The sequence below is a fragment of the Aethalodelphis obliquidens genome, unplaced genomic scaffold, assembly GCF_003676395.1.
Source record: "Aethalodelphis obliquidens isolate GAN/ISIS:26980383/991018 unplaced genomic scaffold, ASM367639v1 scaffold72, whole genome shotgun sequence".
NCBI lineage: Eukaryota > Metazoa > Chordata > Mammalia > Artiodactyla > Delphinidae > Aethalodelphis > Aethalodelphis obliquidens.
In genome coordinates, this window is record NW_020838016.1 from 3,523,221 (window position 1) to 3,545,239 (window position 22,019).

The following is a 22,019-nucleotide window of genomic DNA, read 5'->3' on the forward strand; positions in this document are numbered from 1 at the left end:
TATGAATTTCATTATTTCACCTAGATATCATCAGGCTCTAAAAACTCTTTTGTAAGGTGGGGAAAGGATTTAGAAGCCATAATGCTCATCTATTAACCTACAATTGAGGATAGATATTTATAGAAACTGAAATACTCCCCCTAGCTATTCAGAGTAACTGTTCCTGTCATGAGGTAACTAGAGCCCTCAACCAGTCATACAAACATTGCCCAACAAGTACAGAATTAGTTAGAGCTGAGCTGGTGCTGAGAGAGGAAGGAATAGCATATAAAAACCTCTAAGGTCAAATTAAAGAACGTGTTCTTAGCCAAGGCTCTCAGACCTGGACCTGGGCTTCAAGGGATCTGTGACCTTCCCAAAACAGTCAGCAAAACTACATAATGAATATGGCCATGTGCATTTTCCTAAGAAGAGTGTCCATAGCATTCATCAGCTTCTCAAAAAGGTCTGTGATCTCTAAAGGTTCGTGAACTATTGGGATATACAGAAGAATAGACTCAAGATAAACAGGGAGGAGACTGAGGCAGCTCTGAAGAGTCTGAAATCAGAGCCAGATCTGAGGATTCTCTAAGAAAGGTCAAGTTTGGAAGGAAGAGCCAAGCAGAGGCTTGGTCCAGGCCAAATGGGATGCTAAAATGGGATGCTATAGCACCATCTCCAGGGATCCCTGAAAGGGTCAGGTCCACGGGTCGGACACAATGACTCAGTGGCCACCACAAGAGACTTCACTCACATGTGAGGCTGTAAGGCAAGTAGGTCACCAGGACTCCTGTAAATCCCGCTGAACAATGAAGACAATTCTACAGGATTACTCACAAACAGATGGAAGGCATCAGACTGATTCCCATTCACCCCAGCTTCAGTCTAGCTCATACCCACCTCCTCTGATTGAGCACTGCCCCTCTATCCCATGTTTTCCTTTTTTTCCAAAATCCACCCCTGATTTCTCTATGGGCAAAAGGGACACCATGGGAAGAGAAAATAGGTTTGGCCCCAGGAGGCCAGTGGGAACACATGAGTAGTACCTCTTACAAGAGCTTTTATAGATGGTGGACACTTTGGGCCAAGGTGCCATTCAAATGTAAAGTTGAATTACTTCACTCAGTATGACAATCTCTAGGTCCATCCATGTTGCTACAAATGGCATTATAGCATATGATATCGCTTATATGTGGAATCTAAAAAAAATGGCACAAATGAATGTATTTACAAAACAGAAATAGAGTCACAGATGTAAAAAACAAACTTATGGTTACCAGGGGGAAGAGGGGGAGGGATAAACGGGGAGATTGGGATTGACATACACACACCACTATATATAAAATAGAGAACTAATAAGAACCTACTGTATAGCACAGGGAACTCAACTCAATACTCTGTAATGACCTATACGGGAAAAGAATCTAAAACAGAGTGAATCTATGTATATGTATAACTGATTCATTTTGCGGTACACCTGAAACTAACACAGCATTGTAAGTCAACTATACTCCAATAAAAATTTTTTTAAATGTAAAGTTGAATTAATTAAAATGAAAAACAATTTAAAATTAACTCCTTTAATAACACTAGCTGCATTTAAAATGCTCAGTAGCCACATAAGTTTAGTGGCTACTTTTTGGACAATTCAACTATAGAATATTTCTACCATCACAGAAAGTTTTTCTCTAATCCAGTACCAAACTCTGTGACACAAACAGTAATTACAACAGTGATTTAGAGAACAGTAGAGCCTACAGTGAACAGAAATGGGCTCACTGTAAAGGGCTTCAGGGAGGGAATGGGACTTACGCTGAGCCTCAGAGGGTGAGATGAAAGCATGAGAAGGGGCTTTTCATCCGGAAGCCATAGTAAGAATGAAGGCGAGGAGAAGAAACGGGCACAGGCCTAGCTAGAGCCAGGTGCAAGTTCACGATGAACAAATACAGCAGGAATGAATGGATGAATGGCAGGAAACAAGATAAGTAGGCAGGCTGGAGACAGATTGCACAGGCGTTTCAATACCAGGCACTGTAATTTAGGCATGACCATAATAGCTCCTAACACTGGCCACCACTTATTTAATGCTTATTGTGTTTCAAGCTTTGTACTACGAGATTTACATAAATTATTAAATTTACTCCTCACAGCACCAAGAGGTAAGTGCTATGAACTCTATGATGAGAATGGCAAAAGCAATGACTGGAGAGTTTAGGTAACTAATACCCGAGATCACGCAGCTTGGAAATGGTGGGCTACAATTCAAACAATATGGCTGTTGTGGCCAGTGCTTCCACCTTACACTTTCCTGCGCCCTGACTGGCTTCCAAACAGCTTTCTTTTTAATTAAAAAGGGCCTTTCGGACTTCCCTGGTGGTGCAGTGGTTAAGAATCCGCCTGCCAATGCAGGGGACACAGGTTCGATCCTGGTCCGGGAAGCTCCCACATGCCATGGAGCAACTAATACTGTGTGCCACAACTACTGAGCCTGCGCTCTAGAGCCCGCCAGCCACAACTACTGAGCCCGAGTGCTACAACTACTGAGCCCGCACGCCTAGAGCCCATGCTCTGCAACAAGAGAAGCCACCACAATGAGAAGCCCGCGCACTGCAACGAAGAGTAGCCCTCGCTCGTTGCAACTAGAGAAAGCCCGCGCAACAAGGACCCAACACAGCCAAAAATAAATAAATAAAATTAAAAAAAAAAAAAAAAAAAAAAGAAGGGCTTTTGCCTCCACCCTTTGCACTGTATATCAACGGTTTCTAAGGCATCTCTTCTGGAAGTCCCTTTACTTTTTCTAACACTTAGGGGAAAATACTTTCTTAACGGAGCCCCAGTCCTTAGTAGTTTAGACTGTGTGGCATCAGCAAGGACAGGAACATGGCGGAAGGGATTTGGAAAATGGCACAGATTGGGCCAATTATGAAGATAAGAGACATCTAGAAGAAGAGGCTGGTGTATTCAAGGCCTCACCAACTTTTCAATTGATCTCTAGGCCACAAGTCATCTCCCTGACTTCAGAGCCCCACACACCCATCAGGTGCAGGGCAGGATTCCTGGCTCCATGGGCTCCTGGCCCCTTCATGGCCCCTGTCATCATCTCTCCTTCCTCCAAGGAACTTGTTGGCTACCTTCTTTTGCAGGTTTGGGTTTCGGAGTTTGCACGTATGGACCTTCCCTCTTATAACCATGACTACAATCTGAGCTGGCTGCTCCTGGGCCGACCCAGCCTTGGACTGTGACCATAAATTGGAACAAAAGGCTTCCCACGGGAGAAAGACGTTAACATGCTTTTCCATGCCTCTGTGCTTTTTCTATAGAAATAGAATACTTTATTATGTTAACAAAGCGTGACAATTCATCTCAAATTATTATAGATAAAAATTGATTACAGCGTTTAGAACGAGATTAAAGAAATACATATACCTCATTGCTACTTTTAACAGCAATCATTCACTGCTTAACCTAATCTTGGCACTTGCCCAAAACTTCATCTAGAATTCAACCTGTGTCTTTCCTGAGAGTTTAAATCCTGTTTAGGGTTGGTACTTGTTTTTTTTTTTTCTTCAGGGCGTTAGAGATTTGGGCACCAGTAAATATTTCACGTGGTTTCTCTCCAGCTTTCCACAATCTTAGCTGCCTTCATACAGCTTCTCAATGAGGTGGTGCCCTGCTATGTTCTAACATCCTAATTAACAGTCTTGCTGTCTAATTATTCTGCTTTTCTGTGTGAGAGACTGATCTTCTACTCCACACCATTTGCCAACAGCCAAAAAGAGAAAGTGGTTAGATTCATGCCACATACCCATGGTGTGGAGCATACACACACACACACACACACACACACACACACACACACACACGAGTAGTTTTTTTTTTTCATCTAGTGAGAAGGGTATGATTTCACACAAAGAGGAAGGCCTTCTTCAACCAGCCCTTCTGTCCATGAGAGTCAAATGTTCGTTTTCTTACTTGCTTGTTTAATAAGGGCTAAAGACCTCCAATTCATTCACAATCCTTGTTCTATCTAAACCATATTTAAGCAGAATATAATATTTTAAAACCAAGATGGAGATGTTTTTCTTTAATATCTTGTTTTAGTAGGTTGTCAGGTATAAGGGTAAAACATCCTATTTCTATATACAAAAATAGAATTCAAATTTGTACATCATGAGAATCAGTTCCTTCTGAGTTCTATAAAGAAAGGTGCTCTTATAACAGAAACAGAATCACAGGGTGTGCCAAATTCTGACTGACAAATGAAGGGCTGGAGGTGGGAAATCATCATCTTGCAACCACCAGAGCAAAGATTGGTCCAAGCAAGAATCATCAATGGTTGCTAAATCTGGAGGGAATTGTTGATGAGGAACAGAATGTCTTCATGGTCTTAAAGGGTCTCCTGAGAGGTGGATGGGGAACAAAATTTGCATCACCAGTGAAAGGCAGCTGGATTTTGTGTGCCTCCAGATGTGATGCTATCTGAAGATTATGCCTGTATTATAACCTGAAGCTGACCATCAAGAAACATCAGACAAAGTAAAAATGAAGAACATTCTGTATGCATATATTAAAAAGGACTGAATTCTTCAAAAAGGCCAATGTCTTCAAAAACAAAGAAAGGCTATAGAAATGTTCCAGATAAAGAGACTAAAAACATAACAACTAATTGGAATGCTAGAGCCGTGGGGAGAAAATGCCACAAGGGACATTACTGTGTCAACTGAAAAAATCGAAATATAGTAGGTAGATTAGATCAAAGTATTGTATCAATGTTAAATGTCATGAAATTGATAACTGTATTGTGGTTACGAGGCTATTCTTAGTCTTAGGAAATACACACTGAGGTATACCACCTTCATTCAAATTGTTCAGAAAAGAAATTATGTCTGTGTATTTACGTGTTAGAGAGCACATCCGCGCTCACAAGCGATAAAGCAAATCCAGCAAAATGTTAAGATACGTGAATATGGGGAAAGGGTATATGGGTGTTCTGTGTTCACCCCTTATTCTTGCAACTTTACTATGAGTTTTAAATTATTTCAAATAAAAAGTTAACAACCACACACACACACACACACACACACACACACACACACACGAAAATCTTGTGAGGGAATACTCAAGGAGAGAAAGAGGACAAACCATCTCCATCCTTAACGTTCTCCCAGGGAGGACCACTGTCTTCACTTACCCCATCCCCCTCCCTCCTCTAGGAGAGATGACCACTGTCACCACAACTGTTCTGGTGGCAGTTTACTCTTCCTACCAATCTTGGCTTAGATTTTAATAAGTATCTTTTTTATCTTGGTCTAGCTGAGACAAAAGTGAAAATGTTTTTTGAATTTTTGTCTTCAAAAATATTCTATGGAAAAAGAAAAAGAGTAGAAAACACAAGTACAAACACAAGTGAGGTTACAAGCAGATTTCTCATCTTTAAATCCGAAACACTTGTCAAAAGTTTGATGTCATCATTTACTACACTCACCTAAATTCACCTCAGCTCTAACATGTTTGACTTGCCCAGAGTTTATGTGCCTTCATCTATTTTTCTCAGCTAAGTCTGAGCCCAGATTCACTAGTGACCATTTGACCTTTGTGGCCAGTGTCATCAGCCCAGAATTCTCTGCCTCATATAAATGACCACTCTTTCCATAACAGCTGGTTTATGTGATCAAAAATGAGGTATAGCACCTCACTCCCTGCCCTCAAGAGCTAAATAATTATCTTAACGTCCTAATGTAAGGTGATGGGAGTTTTGCCCTAACTCGTGAATTGTGCGAGAATGAACTATTGTTCTGTTTGATTGATCATGGCTTGATTTTGATGAGGTGAATTTGAAAATTATTTAATGCTGCTTACAGTGCCTAATAAAAATCTTTATTCTTTTAGTTCAAAAAAAAGTCAGTGTGCTATTGAACCAATAAGTTCCCATTTACAGTCTACTGAGGGGTCTGCAATCCTAAGCACATTGGAAGAACAGAGATGATGGACAAACTCAGGACCCAGTGACCCTCGCCAAGTCAGGTCCCATCTCAAGCCACTTGTCCAGGTGCTCCTAAACACACATTCAAGGGCTCATCCCCTGCCCCATTACCACTGCCACACCCCCACTACCACCCACACCTACCCCTTCACCTCTACTGTCAAGGGCGCAGAAAAAATGGAAAGATCTTTAGCCATGCAATACCAATGCATATGACCAGAGAGGGGAACCATTCGATCCCAGACCTCCTCAGTCCAGATGTCTTTTTCTCAGATCCCAATTTAACATTGTTCTCAACCCTAGTCCCCTTAAGTCTGGCTTTCCAAGTAGTCTATTTTTTGTTTTTCTAAGTTGAATTTATATTAGAGTAAGTCCCCTGCATATGAACGAGTTCCATTCCAAGAGTGCTTTCGTGAGTCCAATTTGTTCGTAAGTCCAACTAAGTTAGCCTAGGTACCCAACTAACACAATCAGCTATATAGTACTGTACTATAATAGGTTTATAACACTTTTCACACAAATAATACATAAAAAACAAACACAAAAAATTTAAAAAAACATTTTTAATCTTACATTACAGTACGTTGAAAAGTACAGTAGTGCAGTACAAAAGCTGTCATACAGGGGCTGGCATCGAGTGAACTGGCAGGAAGAGTTACTGACTGGAGGAGGGAGAGGAGGTGGGAGGTGGTAGAGCTGAAGGATCGTCAGCCATAGGAGACAGAGGACAAGATGCAATTTCACTCACTCCTGACGTTGATGGCACAGGTTCTGGTTCCTTGCTGGATTCAATTCTATCTACCTTCTTGAAAAAACGATCCAGTGATGTCTGGGTAGTAGCTCTTTTTTTTCTCGTCATAGATGACACCGTAGCACTGGATTGCATTCTGCACGACTGCTGCTACCTTTGTGTACCATTCTATGTTTGGGTCCTGTGTCTCAAAAACTAACAGTGCCTCCTCAAATAAAGAAAATCCCCTTGCCATTTCTTGCGTCGTGAATCTCTTCAGTTCTTCAGTTACTTCTTCCTCTTGTCTCTCTTCATCTTTCTCTGCGTCTCTAATTCCATCAGGTCTTCATTAGTAAGCAGCTCATGTTGCACAGCAAGTTCCATCGTTATCGCTTGGCACTTCTTAGCAGTAGCAGCTACATCACTGCTGCTTTTACTCTTGCTTCCGAACATCCTGGGCTTGAAATAAAGATGCCATACTACTGTACCTCTATACAGTACTGTACAGTAAAGTACACAAAAGCACAACCACTTGTAGAGGATGCATGCACGTAACAATGTACACCAGACACGTGAACTAACTTACGTGATTGGACATGCAAACGCACATTTGTGTTTTTGAAAGTTTGCAACTTGAAGGTTCGTATGTAAGGTACTTACTGTAGTTATGGTAGGTTAAATTGCTTTAGCAAATGTATTCACGAATGTAATAGCTCAAATCACATAACAATCCAAGGCAAGAATTTCTGAGTCAGCAGGAAGCTCTTCATCACATAATGACTCAGGGAATCCAGGCCCCTTCCAGTTTGTGGCTACACCATCCTCTAGAGCCCCATCATTCTCTGCAACCTCTGCATCCAGCTGGTGTAAAGGGAAAGAACCTAGAGAAGTTTCACCTGCCTCTTAAAGGCCACAGCTTAGAAGTGGTTCACATCACTTCCACTCATATTCCACTGCTGAGAACTGATCACATGGCCCAAACTACTGCAAGAGGGTATGGGAATTGCAGTCCCTGTCTGGGCAGCTTCCTATTACCCAGTTGTAGAGGAAAGATTTTTTGGGCAGCCTGCAGACCTGGCCATGGACCTTAAACAAAGAAAATGGGAAGGTTTGATTAATGGAAATCACATTGGAAAACAAAGAAGGACTCTGAAAGTTTATTTCAATTACTTTTTTCTTTTGAATTATTTTAATGTTTGTCTGTTTATTTATTTCCAAGGAAATCTATGCCTTAGAATTATGTTCATACAATTATTTGTATTCTTTATTCTTAATTTTTTAAGATATTTATTTATTTATTTAATTGCACCAGGTCTTAGTTGCAGTTCACAGATTCCTTAGTTGCGGCTCCAGGGCTCCTTAGTTGCAGCTCGTCAACTCCTTAGTGCGGCAGGCAGACTCCTCAGTTGCAGCACACAGGCTCCTTAGTTGTAGCATGTAAACTCGTAGTTGTGGCATGCATGTGGGATTTAGTTCCCTGAGCAGAGATCAAACCCGGGTCCCCTGCATTGGGAGTGCAGAGTCTAATCTGCTGCACCACCAGGGAAGTCCCTATTCTTAATTTTTTTGCTAAAAGTTTTGAGGCAGGTACTAGATTCATTGGGGAAGAAAGAATGGTATTGATTTTTGTTCAAGGTCAATGCAAATATTGTAGGGAAAAATGCATTCTCAGGCAAAAGATCAGAAATTTGGGGAAGTCTGGTTTTCCCATGACTGCCTCTCCAACATCATTTTCCACGCACCTTCCCCTCATGTGTCACACTCTAGCCTCACTGCCTTACTTACTCTTCCTAGAAGAATCCAAGCACACTCTCACGCCATGACATTTGCATTTTCTCTTTCCCTGCCTGGAACACGTCTTCCAGATATTTACATGTCTTGCCTCCTTATGTAATTCAGGTCACTGAAAAAATGTGGCCAATTTGGAGAGGGATTCCCTGACTTTCCTACTCAATATAAAATAGCATTCTTTCCCCAGCCGTCACATCACTTCTATCCTTCCACTCTGCTTTTTCTTCATGCTTATCACTACTGCAATATACTATATATTTATTCATTTATTTTGCTTATGCTCATCTTCCTCACTAGCAGGTAAGCTACATGTAGGCAAGATCTTTGCTTTATTTGTTGCTGTATCATCAGGAACTTAGACATGCTTGGCAAAAAGTAGATGTTCTGAAAGTATTTATTGGAGGAATAAATGTACTTGATCAGGTATGAGCAAAGCCACAAAAATAAATACTGTTCAAACCACATCAATATTCAAAAGTTCCCACAAAAAAAAGAGCTCTTTTGTTGTTCTAGTTTTTTTTTTAATTTACCATATTTTAAACGGGTGACAACTGGATACCCACATGCAAAAGAATGAAGTTGGACCCCTTCCTTACACCATACACAAAAATTAACTCCAAATTGATCATAGACATAAATGTAAGAGCTAAAACTATAAAACTCTTAGAAGAAAACACAGAAATAAATCTTCATGACATTGGATTAGGCTGTGAATGCTTTCTTAGATATGACACCAAAAGCATAAGTGATAAAAGACAAAACGGATACACTGGACATCATCAAAAATTTTAAAAACCCTTGTTCTTCCAAAGGCATCATTAGGACAATGAAAAGACAACACACACATAGGGTGAGAAATGTTTTTGAGTCGTATCTCTGATAAAGGATTTTATATATTATAGAATATAAAGAACTTTTACAACTCAACAATAAAAAGATTAATAACCTAATTTAAAATGGACAAAGGATCAGAATAGACATATCTCCAAAGAAGTTACACAAATAGCTGATAAGCACATGAAAAGATGCTCAACATCATTAGCCATCATGAAAATACACATGAAAATAACATAAGCTACCACTTAAGGCCCACTAGAATGGCTTTAATCAAAAGACAAGAGTTGGGCTTCCCTGGTGGCGCAGTGGTTGAGAGTCCTCCTGCCAATGCAGGGGACACGGATTTGTGCCCCGGTCCAGGAAGATCCCACATGCCGCGGAGCAGCTAGGCCCGTGAGCCATGGCCGCTGAGCCTGCGCGTCCGGAGACTGTGCTCTGCAACGGGAGAGGCCACAACAGTGAGAGGCCCGCATACCGCAAAAAAAAAAGACAAGAGTTGGTGAGGATGTGGTGAAATTGAACCCTCACTGCTGATGGGAATGTAAAATGTAAAATTTCAGCCACTTTGGAAAACAATTTGGCAATTCCTCAGAATGCTAAATATAGGGTTATCATATAACCCAGCAAATCCATTCCTAAGTATATACCCAAGAAGGATAAAATTATTTATCCACACAAAAATTTGTACATGAATGTTCATAGCGGCATTAATCATAATAGCCAAAAAGTAGAAACAACCCAAATGTCCATCAGCTAATGAATGGATAAATCAAATGTGGTATACACACATACAATTAAATATTATTAGGCAATATAAAGAAATGGAGTACTGGTACATGCTACAACACGGATGAACTTTGAAATCATCACGCTAAGTGAAAGAAGCCAGTTTCCAAAAACAACATATTGTATGATTCCATTTACATGAAGTGTCCAGAAGAAAGTATTAAGTGGTGGCCTATGGCTCAAGGAGTTGGGAGGAATGGGGAATGGTTGCTAATAGGTATGGGGTTCCTTTTGGGGTGATGAAAGTTACACAACTCTGTGAATATACCAAAACCTATTAAGTTACACACGTTCAATTGGAGGAATTGTGTGTTGTGTGAATTATAAGTTTTTCTTTAAGTAATGAGCCCTCAACTAGTTTTCTGTTTCAGGGACAGAATTAAATCCATGTCACACCTACATTGTTGATACTTGACCTAAACCACTTACAGTGTTCTAGAGCTGTGGTTCAAAAAGCATGGTCCCTGAACCAGTGACATCAGCATCCTCAGTAATTTGTCAGCAGATTCCTTGGCCTCACTATAGCCCTTCTGAATCAGAAACTGAGGTGGAGCCCAGCAACGTGTGTTTGCCCCCTAGGTGATTTTGATGCTCACTAAAGTGTTAAACTCACTTCTCTGGAAAAGGAGGAACCTAAGATCTCTCGTCCCGGGAAAAGTTTGACTGTACAAAATTCCTACCCACCTCCACTCTCATGATACTGAATGGGACACTTTCTTTTTAAATAATAGTCAGGGCTACTCTGCTCTTTTCCTCTCTTCTCTCCCCACACATACAGTTAAGCCATGGCTTTCTCTGTGTGATGCTACCCACCCCCACCTCTCTGAATTCCTTTCTCTATGTGTCGATAAGTAACAAACAAATATTTAGGTTCAGAGGGAGCTAGGAGAGCCCATTTCTTTGTCTTGAGACCTCAAGCACATGAACAACTTGGTCTCTTACCAAAGCATGCTGCATTGTCGTTATTGGGTATTTGAGTCCCAAATTGTTATTGTTCTTTGCGAATACAGCTCCCTTGAAACTCTGTGGGGATAAGGGGTGCGTGTCAGGCCAGGATGGGGGCATGACCTCATAATAGCATCAAAATTTCACTCTTAGTCCTGAGCACCTACCAGCATGATATTTACCATATCCCCAGGGCAAGTACCACATTTACTTAACTTACCAAACATCTACCCCTCTTACACCAACCTACTTTGTTTACCCACACCTCCACCTACATGATCAGCATGGTCAGGGCACAGCTGTGTATAATGGCCTTTACGTGCTCACTGAGGTTTTCTGGGAAGCTCAAGGGCATGGGCGGTTGGTCTAAGGTCTCAGAGAGTCAGTGGCAGGACCCTGTGGCCTCAGGCAGCATGGCTCCACGCCCTACAAAAAGTAAGCCCCTTGTCTAAGGGCTAAATATAGGTCACCGGCCCTCAGGTGGGTCACACCAGGGATGAACAGGTGACTCTATCAGCCATGCTAGATGTGCACGCATACGTGTGTATATAATAGATCCAGAGACATAGAAATATATCCTCTCACAGGCTCCCTTTCTTTCTGCAACAGAAAACAGAAATAGAGAAAAACTTAACAACTGCAAACCCAGAGCCAATTTATCAGAAACCAAATTAAAGCTGTTGGGCATTTTTGTTGAAACATCTCTACGTCTGAAATCTAATTTCTTGCAACTTTCCATATAGGATCCTATGTTGTACTATTTATAAGAAAATAATATTCTGCCCTCCCTTGACAGCATCTCCTGGCTGCAGAAACTACTGCAGCCATGAAGTAACAGAATGATTTGGGTAATGTTTCCATAGCTACCTTGCTTCGAAGTGAGGTTTATTCTGTTTTAAAGTCTACTGACCTGTTCACATCCCTATTTAGAATATTTTTCAATCTAATCCCTTGTCTGGCTATTATTGTATAATGTTCCTGTTATTCCTACATTTAAGGAGGTTCTGGATGCATAAATAAAAGCCTGGTAAGCAGGCCTTCCAGTTAGACATAACAATATGATGAAATTTTTTTCTTTTTTCTTTTTCTATTCCTTTCGAATCCAATGTGTATTCATTCTATCCTACCCTTGCACTGGGAAACCTTCCCAGGGTTTTTGGAGGTAAAGGCTGTTGAAGGTGCACTGGTGCCCTCTTGTGGTCATTCTGGCCTTATGCTTTCTTCCCAGAAGCCTATTCTACAGACAACTGATTTTGCCAAGAAGGTAATGAGAAAGCCAAATGCCATTGCTAATTGTCATAGGTGTCCTTGTGTCTGTGTCTTTTGACCCCTGCAGGCATGAGGGTCTATCTAGAAGGACAGGCAGACTCTCTCGAGTGGCAGTGTAACAATGAGGGTTACAGACCTCTGCTCTTTCTTCCAAGGCAGAGGCCTCATTACTAAAGAATACTGGTTCAACGGGTAAGCCACAGGAAGTGAACTGGGACATACCTCCAGGAAGATGGCACACCAAACAACTCTCGGAAAGGCCTTGTAATGAAGGCAACCCACAGAAAGAGGAGACAGCTTCATCTCAAGAGAACACAGGGACTTCCCTGGTGGAGCAGTGGTTAAGAATCAGCCTGCCAGTGCAGGGGATATGGGTTTGAGCCTTGATCTGGGAAGATCCCACATGCCGCAGAGCAACTAAGCCCATGCGCCACAACTACTGAGCCTGCACTCTAGAGCCCATGAGCCACAGCTACTGAGCCTGCATGCCACAACTACTGAAGCCCGTGCGCCTAGAGCTTATGCTCCGCAACAAGAGAAGCCACCGCAATGAGAAGCCTGCGCACCACAACGAAGAGTAACCCCTGCTTGCCACAACTAGAGAAAGGCCGTGCACAGCAACGAAGACCCAATGCAGCCAAATTAAATAAATAAATAAATTTATTTTTTTAAAAAAGAGAGAACATAGACCATCCTTAAAAAAGACAGCAAGGAACAGGTAGTACCACATGCCTTTTTTAGAAGCTGAAAATATAAAGCTCCAGTTCTGGGTGAGAAATCAAGATAAAATAACCAGTAAAATTCTAGTTAATTCAATGTAACTGACTTTTATTCAGTAAGTATAACAGAGGGACGTCCCTGGCGGTCCTGCGGTTAAGACTTCACCTTCCAGTGCAGGGGGTACGGGTTTGATCCCTGGTCCAGAAACTAAGGTCCCATACGCCTCGTGGCCAAAAAAACAAAAACATAAAACAGGAGCAATACTGTAACAAATTTAGTAAAGACTTTAAAGGTAAAGGTGGTCCACATCCAAAAAAACCTAATAATAAATAAATAAATAAACAAACAAATATAAGAGGGAATGAATGATATATGGTCCCAGTGTTGTCCACTAGAACTTTCTGCAATAGTGGAAATGTTCTCTATCCTTATTGCCCAATACAGTGGTTACTAGCTACATGGGCTATTGGATACTTGAAATGTGGGAAACTAAATTTTAAATTTTATTTCATTTTAATTAATTTAAATAGCCACAAGTGGCTAGTGGCTACCATATTGGACGGCACAGGTCTTGAAAGACAGATAAGACTAAAACAACTACAGTATCAGTAGAGTTTGTAGTACAGGGAAGTACAAATAAAGTTCCACAGTGGGAGGGATGAGTAGAGATGACCATAGAAGTTTCCTAAAGGGGAGGCATTTGAGCTGGCTTTGAAACATGGGTTGATCTTATTAGACAGAAGCGGTAAGGAGATCATTCCAGGTGGCAGGAACTGCAGGTACAAAGGCATGGAGATGGCGTACTGTAAGTAAATGTCCAAGGAACAGAGGTGTGGAGTATGAGGTACATGTGGCTGGAAAGAACACTAGAAGCATAGGTTGAAACAAGGACTTTGAAGCCTTGAATGTCTTGTAAGATATTTTGGTTAAAATCTATAGTCGATGGAACATTTAACAATCCTTCCACTAAAAGAGGCTTGGAGGGCACATGAGAGCCTATATCACTAGGGAATCTGAGGTGCCAGGGGACCAAGGGCTCTATGGCAGAAGCCACTGAATGCTAGCTATTGTTATCAGAATTCCAGTTTAGGCTGATTAGCCTAATGACTGTGTGTGGAGGAAGAGGGAAGAGGGCCTCAAGGTGGGGTAACAAGAGGAAACCATTGCAACAGCTGGCCCAGTGAGAAACATGGAGGGTCTTAATGAGGATGAGGGACTGGGTGGTCCCACCTGGGGCCCCCAGTGTCGCAAATGTGATGCATCAGAACTATCATGCTATTGTAACCCTAGTGAAGCCAAAGACTCAGAGCAGTGTCACACCCTAAGACATGCCATCCAACAATCAAAAGGTAACTTCAAAATAACTTGAGTTATTTCCTGCATTTCTCAAATACCTGTGGGTTGCCTCAGATCACACTCTGGCACCCTGAGGACTAAGGAACTCAAAGAAATTCCTTTCTTCTCGCATCCACTTCCCTCATTCCCCACAGCTACTCCCACATCTCTCCTCAAAACTGCCTAGAAAACTCGTCCTCCATCACTGAGCCCTAAGCCTCCTGTCTCTCCACCCTTTCCCTCTCCAGCTCTCTCTTCATCCCCTGGTCTCCAATTTCTGCCCCTCTAAACTCTAAGGAACTAGTCCCCTCAGTGTGCAGGGGATAGCAAGAAGCAGGATGCAAAACCAGAACAATCTTTATGTGGCAAGGGAGAGTAAAAGTTGGGAATTTTCATAGATTCACTCACTCCCCCCCAGAAAAAAGAAAACGCTCTCTCATATACAAATACATGTCTCTCATATACAAATACATGCTGTAGGGACTCTGGCAGTTCAGTATCTCCCTCCCTCCACCACCACCCCCAGGGTCCCACTTTTTTTTCCATCTTTTTTTATGGTAATTTCCAAGTCAGATCCTCAGACCAGTGGCACTGCATCAGCCGGGAGCCCCACTCCAATCTACTGAATTACAATCTCTGGGGAAAGGGTCCAGGAAACTGTCTTAATGTGCCTACCAGGAGAGACTACACATTAGATGTTAGGAATCACCAGTCTAACAGAGTTGAGAGCCATTACTCTCTTGTACCTGTGGGGTACAAGAGAGTAAACAGCCAACTGAACTTGCCTGGATTTATCAGCCTCTTCTAATAAATCTTAGGACTAGGTAATGGGAAATTTCCCAGGCAGAGATATATCCATATTCATATAAGCCTCCTTCACTAAAAGAGACTTGGCTTGGGTAATGTTTCATAACTTCTTGCACATCATGGTTCATGAGGAAAGTGAGAGGATATGGAGTCACACCAGAATTAACATAAGATGATCTCCAGCAGAGGGGCTTGGCTCTGGACTATAGAGAGGACAGTATTTCTGGAGATAAACAATCATAAGATTTCCCTGTTTTCCTTAAAGGAAGCAAGTGTGAGGCCATCTCCTAACAGCAAAACATTAGGTTCCATCTCACCCATACTGGGGCCCTGAAACACAAGGAGAAAGAGGCAAAATTACTGCCACCATCCTGCTGGTGGCCCATTCTGCCTTATAAGCAGCACATTAGATGGATGCAATTTCTAGTTCATACCCTAAGCTGCCTCTGAGGTGAGAGAGGGGGTCCTTGGATGTGGATATCATAATCTGCTTCTTTCCCCCAAATGTGAGCCCAGTTAAGGACTTCCTCTAAGTTATGGATGAAGCCATAACCATACCACTTTCTGCGTCTAAATATAGCCCCAGACTCTCAGATCTGTACTTGGTTACTTAATCCTGTTCCATGTTAACTGTTAGTCTACCATTGTGTTCTAGTTTCCATTGTAATGGTTGAGAAGTCTGCTGTCATTCTAATTATCATTTCTCTGTAGGTGAAGTCTACTTTCTGCATTTATGACATTTTCCTCTCTAATGTTTTTCATTTTCATATGTCTAGGTGTGGATTTTTCTTTTTGTTTATCTTATCAAGACTCATGATTTCTGAATGAGAGAATTCCTGTCTTTTATCAACACTAGAAAATTGTCAGCCATTTTCTTCAAATATTGTTTTTCTGGGCTTCCCTGGTGGCGCAGTGGTTGAGAGTCCACCTGCCGATGCAGGGGACATGGGTTTGTGGCCCAGTCCGGGAAGATCCCACATACCGTGGAGTGGCTGGGCCCGTGAGCCATGGCCGCTGGGCCTGTGCGTCCGGAGCCTGTGCTCTGCAGCGGGAGAGGCCACAACAGTGAGAGGTACTGCAAAAAAAAATTTTTTTTTAATTTAAAAAATAAATAAATATTCTTTTTCTACAATTTTTACTTTAGTCTTTCTTGTTGTGTGCACACGTGTGTATATATGTCTGTGTGTGTCTTAAACTCTCTTTCATGTTTTCTATGCCTTAGCTTCTCTGTGCTGCAATTCAGTTCATCAATTTCCCTTTGAGTCTGTCTGATTTGCTGTTTATTCCGTCTGTTAGGTTTTTTATTTTAATAACTATAATGTCATTTCTAGAAAGTATATTTAATTCTGCCTTTTGGGTTTGTCTGCCTTTTTAATAGTGTCTCATAAATTTCTCATGTTTTTTGTTGCTTGTTTTTTATCTTTAGTCATAATCATCCAGGAATTCATTCAACACTTATTGAGAGCCTAGTATATATCAGTTACTGTGGGCATTGGAAAGTGGATAAGACATAATTTCTATTGTCAAGGAGGTATAAGGGTGAAAACACAGTACATAAATTATGACACAATATGTAAGAACTAGGATAGCTATTTGATAATTTGAAGGGAGAATCTGATCCAGCACAAGGGGATCAGAAAAGATTCCAAAAAGATGTAAGGCCTGAACTAAGTCCCAAAATATTAGGAGGTATTAGGCAGGTGATGTGAGAAGAGACAATATTAGCAAAGAAGGTGAATATATGCATAAGAGTGCCATGAACCACCCTAGCTCTTATGGCTGGAACTTAAAGTTTAGAAGCTAGAATAGATGGAAGAGTGGGCAGGGGCAAGAGAGGAAGATGGAAGTGTGATCATGGGCCAGGTCATGGGGGACCTGGTAAGCACTGGTGAGAAGCTCAGACAGTATTATATGTTCAATGGGGACCTAGGGTAAGAGAAGAGTTGCAGAGGAGCATGTAGCCCACCATAACAAAAAAATTTACTAATGACAAATAAATGCCAGTATTAGGTGAAATTGTTGGTGAGTTGAATCTAGAATAGGGACATCTGTCTGCTCCAGCAAGTAACAAATGTGTCAATAGATTGCACAGTACATGCCCTGACTAAAAGTATTGAAATTCAGATAGATAGATAGATAGATAGATAGATAGATAGATAGATAGATAGATACCACCAAATGGATAACATGCTGGCCAAAGAATCTACTTACTGGCTTTGGCTTAGATCATTTGTAATTAGTGTGTCTAAGAAAGTACTGAACTCCAATTGCTGAATTTTCTAGGACTAGCTTACCCTAGTCCTAGAACATACCATAAGGTATGTTCTTGTGTGTGCTTTCAGGTGCCTAGGAATTCTTAGAGGATCCCAGGCTTACTGAAAAGAACTGCAGACATTTTCTTCCATGTCTGCAATTGGAAGGCAATCTAAAAAAGATAGTCAACATTTATTAAGTGCTGGCCATGGGCCAGGCTCTGTTCTATGCCCTTTACATGCATTATCCCATTATATCTTCACAGCATCCCAATGGGTTAGGTACTTTTATTATTCCCACTTTACAAATGAGGAACAGCCCATGCTCTTAACCTCTATGCTCTGCTGCCTTCCAAAAATTCTACAGATGAAAAGTAGTGACATCTATGTTATAGCATTTGTTGGTCTTCATCTGTACCACTCCAGAGGGCACATCTCCTTGTCTACAGAAAAACTTCATCTAACCTGTACACTCAGGTGTATGAAGCCAGGAGGAAGCAGCTTGATCCTGTCCATGTATTCTCTGGAGGACATCACTGGGAGAACCCTTTCTCCCACTACCACTTGGTGCAGTCTCAAAGCTGTGGAAATTCAATCATTGATTAGCCTGAGAGTATAAAAAGCTGTAATGGGGGAAAGTACTATTGAATTTTCATTTTTGACTTGTTTTAAAAATACTTCAGTTCTGAGTGGAATCTTGGTTTACTAAGTTTGATGGAGCCACAAATGCTACATCCTATTGCATCAAAGCTCTGCATTTATCCTCCCTTCATCATCAGGTGTCAACTTCAAACCACTTCTCTCCATCTCTATGATTTTCTCCTTCTCTCTTCCCTCTCTTCTTTCTCTCAATTATTCTCCCTTTCCATTTTTTCCCATGGGTGAAAAATGTCTACTACATTAGCTGACATGGAAAGAACACCAAACTTGGAATCCAACTCCATAGATTGAAATGTCAGTTCTCTAATGATATGTCTTTGAATGGAGATAATAATGCTTTTTCTCAGAGTTCATATTTAGTAAACAGCTACAATGCATTAAGCACTCTGGTAGGTATTGGGGATACATCAGTGAACACTAATAATGATATGCCAACAATTGCAAGAGGTGCTATGGAAGATACAGTGTACTATCACAGCATCCAGCATGAAGGTCCAACCTTTCTGGAAGGGGACTTAGAATTTCCACAAGCGTATGAAAGAACACTGTAAACTGTAAAATCATACAGAAATGTAAAGTATAATAATTCATATTCTGGGACTTCCCTGGTGGTGCAGGGGTTAAGATTCCATGCTCCCAATGGAGGGGGCCCGGGTTCAATCCCTGGTGAGGGAAATAGATCCCACACGAAAGCTGCAACTAAGAGTTCACATGCCACAACTAAGGAGCCCATGTGCTGCAACTAAGGAGCCCACCTGACACAACTAAGACCTGGTGCAACCAAATAAATAAATAAATATTAAAATAAATAATAAATAAAAAGACTTCACTGTCAATTCACACAAAAAAAAACCTTTATATTCTATTATATATCTCCTCTCCCTCTTTTTTTTCCTCATTCTTTTTCCTTCTCTTCTTCCTTTTTTGGTGCCCTAAGGTCAACTCTAGGTTATCAAAAGATGATTAAGAGCTGCTAGATACCCAAGACCACCTATAGATTCAATGCAATCTCTATCAAAATGCCAATGACATCTTTTACAGAAATAGAAAAAACAATCCTAAAATCCTAAAAATCCTATAGAATCACAAAAGACCCTAAATAGCCAAAACAATTTTGAGAAAGAAGAACAAAGCTGGAGGTATCACATCTCCTGATTTCAAACTATACTACAAAGCTACAGCAATCAAAGCAGTATAGTACTAGTACAAAAAAAGACACACAGACCAATGGAACAGAATTGAGAGCCCAGAAATAAACCCATGCACATATGATTAATTAATTTACAAAAAATGAGCAAAGAACATACAGTGGAGAAAGGACAGTCTCTTCAATAAATAGAGTTGGGAAAACTAGACAGCCACATGCAAAAGAATTGAAACTATACCATTATCTTGCACCATACACAAAAATTAACTCAAAATGGATTAAAGACTTGAATGTAAGACCTGAAACCATAAAACTCCTAGAAGAAAACATAGGAAAAAACTCCTCGACATTGGTTTTGGCAAGGATTTTTTGGATATGACATCTAAAGTACAAGCAATAAAAGCAAAAATGAACAAGTGGGACAACATCAAACTAAAAGCTTCCATGCAGCAAAAGAAATGGTCAATTGACAAAATGAAAAGTAATATACAGAATGGGAAGAAACATTTGCAAATCATACATATGATAAGGCGTTAATATCTAAAATATATAAGGAATACATACAACTTGATAGCAAAAAAGAATAAAAAACCCTCACATAATCCAATTTTCAAATGTGCAAAGGACCTGAGTAGACATTTTTCCTAAGAACATATATAGTCAACAGACACATTATAATGTAATCACCATCACTAATAATCAGGAAAATGCAAATCAAAACCACAATGAGATAACACCTTACACCTGTCAGAATGGCTATTATCCAGGAGACAATAACAAGTGTTGGTAAAGATGTGGCAAAAAGGAAACTCTTGTGCACTGTTGGTGGGAATGTAATTTGGTGCAGCCACTATGGAAAACAGTATGGTGTTTCCTCAAAAAAATTACAAATAGAACCATATGATCCAGCAATTCTGCTTCTGGGTATATATCAGAAGGAAATGAAATCACTATTTCAAAGAGATATCTACTTTCCCATGTTCATTGCAGCATTATTTACAATAGCCAAGACAAAGAAGCAACCTAAAGGCCCATTGATGAATGGATGGATAAAAAAAAGTATATACAGGTATGTATATAATGGAATATTATTGTCATAAGGAAGAAACAAATGCTGCCATTTGCAACAACATGGATGAAAACTGAGGGCATAGTGCTAAGTGAAATAAGTCAGACAGAGAAAGACAAATACTGTATGATCTCACTTTTTATTGGGTTGGCCGAAAAGTTCATTCAGGTTTTTGTGTAAGAGCTTATGGAAACCAAATGAACTTTTTGGCCAACCCAATAAATCTTAAAAGTTCTCACCACAAAAAAACCCCACCAAAATATCTATGTGAGGTGATAGATGTGTTAACTAAGCTTATTGTGATAATCATTTTACAATATATAAATGTATCAACTCATCATGCTGTACACCTTAAACTTACACAATGTCATGTCAATTATACCTCAATAAAGCTAGAAAAATAAGATTAAATAAATAAATAGAACTACAAGATGCTTATTTAATCAGAAAAACTCTCAGTAAATGTTTAGGGGGAATAGGATAGAATACACGGTATGGAAATAGAGGTGAACATTCAAGAATTTTTAAAATAAAGTAAGCATGTATTCAGCATCTATGGAATGTCCACATCTGCGAGGTACAGCATCAGGCACTGAAGATACAGTGGGAAAAGGCACACGCCCATACCCTCAGGGAGCTTACATCTGGAGGGGAGGCAGCAGAGCACACAGTACAATGTGACAAGAACTTTGACAGGGAAAGGACTGAGGGGAGTAACAAGACGAGGTTCTTAAACTAGACTGGAATGTCAGAGGAAGCTTTGCAGAGAAGACAAGGTGTGAGCTGAGTGCAGGACAGGGTTACTCAGCTGGTCAAACAAGGGGGACCCATATCACCTCAAAACAAACTTAGAAACAACTACGGAGGAGTGAAGATCTTCAGAGGAATGTAGGGAGAACGTTTCAAATAGTCCAGGGACCAGACGTTTCCTCTCTCCTAGAAAAGCCACAGAGGGAGAACACAAGATGGCAGTGGTGCGATGGGATTGCACAAAGCAGGGAGGCCTCTCAGACAGAAACTACAAATCTAATAGCAGTTGACAAGAAATGGGCACTGGCTTGCCCATTGGGGGAGTGTGAAAGGACACAGCCTTCCTGAAGGACAAGGCTGCGATATGTATTGAAAGTCTTAAAAACATCCATGGTCTTTGAACTAGAAATTCAACCTTTAGAAACTGATCCTAAGTGAAGATTTCCATGTAAGGCTGTTTATAATGGCATTATTTTCAAATGGTAAAGAAGTGGAAAGAAGCCAGATTCCAACACTCCAGTCTAATGGTTAGATGAACTGTGGCTAATTCATCTGGTAGAATAGCAGGTGACCAATTATAATCATGTTCTTGAATAGCAATTAATGATAAAGAAAATGTTCATGATATAACATTAAGTACAAAAAATAGGATACAAAACTACATATACTATATGATTTACATTTTGTTTAAAATTTACGTGTGTGTGTGTAAAGAAAAAAGACTAGAAGGAAAAAGATTAAAATATCAGTAATAGTGGAATTACAGGCAATTTTATTTTATTCTGTAAGCTTTTCTCTATATTCCAAATTTGAATCCTATGTATGTCCCACTATTATCAGAGAAAAATAATAAACATTATAAAAGAAAGTATTAACAAAGTCTATTTCTAGAAAATGAGGTCAAATTTGGTTTTTTAATTCTGTGTGTTTTCCAAAATGTTTCCCCAAATTTCATACTA